Genomic DNA, 2,502 nt, shown 5'->3' with positions numbered 1-2,502 from the left:
CAAAAGGAGCCTAGATCTCTATTTCTGGCCAACTTCTTTCCCCCACCCCCAAACCCTGGCTCAGCGTAAGACAAGACACACTCCACAGAAACAAAACGACTCCCCTGACAAAGGAAGCCGAGAGCCTGTAAGATGCAGCTGAAAGACGAGAGAGGAGCTCAGTTTTTTGATTCCATTAGGGGCACCATCGGTTGGGGAAGCGATTAAAAAAAAAAATGTTCCATCTTCACGCAGTGTAAGGTTTTGAAGTATTTGCCCCCAGTTACTGCCGTGGTGGGAGGATGTGGATTACTTTGAAATAAGGAAAAACTTGAGGAGAGGTGGAGGGGACTACTCTGGTGGGAGGTTGGGGGCGCACTTCCCAGATAGCAAAGATAATGTGTATTAACGAGCTGCCAGAGCAGAATAATCAGCTATGCCCTTGGCAACCAGCCTGAACATGAACCCAGTTTTACAGAAGGCCCAGGGATCCGCCCCGCATGGAGATGATGATGCCTTCGTCCCCAAGCGGCTTTCATATCGGCACTGGCAGCGTGCACCCACAGCCCATAGCCAGCAGGAGCCTCCCCCACTTGGCTGGGTATGAACACAGTCTCAGGCTCACAACATCACCCTCCCTCCTTCTGTGTGGGGTCAGTGGAAGTGATCCACAAGCGATAGGCTGACCCAAGACAGAACCAGGGTCTCTGCTTCACCATTCATTGGCTGGTTAGCCATGGACAATTCCTTTTACCTCAACGAGCCTCAGTTTTCTCATCTATAATGGGCACAGCGATGACACCTATGTAAAGGGCAGTGAGGAATAAAAAAGATAACAGATGGGAAGATGGAAGCTCTAAAGTGCTCTATGCTTGTGATGTTGTTGCTCTTGGCTGCTGCCCACTGCGCTGTGTCAAGCGTGCCTTTAGCAAAGAGAAAAGAGCGTGGAAGGGTCCAAGAGGAGCAGAGGTTTCTTCTGATACTCCCAATGCTGCGTTCTCCCCCCACGCCAATCGGGAGGGGCCCGAGGGTGCTCTGCCGGCCATTCTTAACCTGAAGTAGCACTCTTCTTCCTTCTGGAAAAAAGTGAGCCTGATATGCCAAGGCATCCTCTGCTTCCTGGGGCTCTACCAAGTGCTGCCACCTGGGGCAGTTAATTGTGTCCCTGTCCTGTCATGGCTACAGACGGCGACCGACTTGATGGCAGGAACCAGGCCACTCCGCGGATGAACAGTCATAGCTGGTCGCCCTGGCTGCCTTGCTGGAGGAGCAGCTGGGCCCCCACAGGCCCCCAAGGAGAAGAAAGCTGTTTCTCATTTCTATCCGATTTCCTATTATCAATAAATGCCCCCTGACCACTACAAGGCTTTTAAAAATGCACCAGCAGTCGCTGGTGGGCACCAATTAACTTCAGAAACAAGGAACAGGGAAGGAAATGTGCTGTGACAGGAGAGATCCTCCCCCCATTCCCATCAGTGTTTGGAGATGGGCAGGGCACCTTTTTGTCACTTCTTGAATGTGTAGCAAAAATGAGTAGGAGCTGAACAGAACAGTCCGTGGAGATTCTGGTGTTTGCCTCTGAATGGTTCTGGGGCAACAGGCACTGCGCCTGCTCCCAGAAACCGGGCTCTGCGAAGAGGCCCAAGGACACAAGGGCGTCCTTGAGGTGGTGGTGCCTGAGCAGAGCTGAGCCCTGAGGCTGGGAGCAGGCATCGTGAATGTGCCACGGGAAAGAAGGCAGAGGCTCATCTGCACCGTCACCTGCGGAAGCAGGGTCTGGGGCTGAGATTCTGGCCCCCTAGAGAGCCAGAAGACCATTTCTTTGTTGGGGTCTGAGCAGCGGAGAGCAGCACCTTGTCAGTGGGTGTGATTCTTATGACGTCCGTCCAACAGCCCCCATTAATTCACACTCAGAGCCAGCATGACTCATGGCCTTGAATCAGCCATTGTTGAGTCTGAAGGAGGCAAACGCAAAAACCAGTGGGAAAAGGTGTCGAGAGGGAACGTTCCGTTCTGTCCTCCCGTGAGAAGTGCCTGTTTAGCAGAGTTGTGGCAGGGACAATGATCTAGGGGATGTCCTTGACAATTCTCAGGCTGTCAGGCTGAGAGGCAGAAAAGATGGGGAAGTTACTGACAGCTGGCGATGGGGGGAGAAGAGCAAGAATTCACCGACTCATTCATTCATTCATTCATTTACTTGCAAGTATTTATTACACTTCTCTCTGTGATAAACACCATTCCGGGCACTGCAGATAACCTGGTGATCAAGATACCACCCTTTTCGTGGAGCTTAGTGGGGACACAGACAATGAAAATGGGTGCTCTCACATCAGTTTTCCTGGAAGCCAATACTCAATCCCACATAGGTGTGTTGTGATAGTTGGAGAAATTCTACCTTAGTCCATTCAGGCAGCTATAACAAGATGCCACAGCCTGGGTGGCTTATAAACACACATTTATTTCTTCTAGTTCTAGAGGCTGAGAAGTCCAGGATCGTAGCACCAGCAAATTCGCTGTTTAGTG

This window comes from Callorhinus ursinus, unplaced genomic scaffold (assembly GCF_003265705.2).
Source record: "Callorhinus ursinus isolate GAN/ISIS: 27379988/994484 unplaced genomic scaffold, GSC_fseal_2.0 scaffold70, whole genome shotgun sequence".
Classification (NCBI taxonomy): Eukaryota; Metazoa; Chordata; class Mammalia; order Carnivora; family Otariidae; genus Callorhinus; species Callorhinus ursinus.
Note: the sequence above shows the minus strand (reverse complement) of the source record.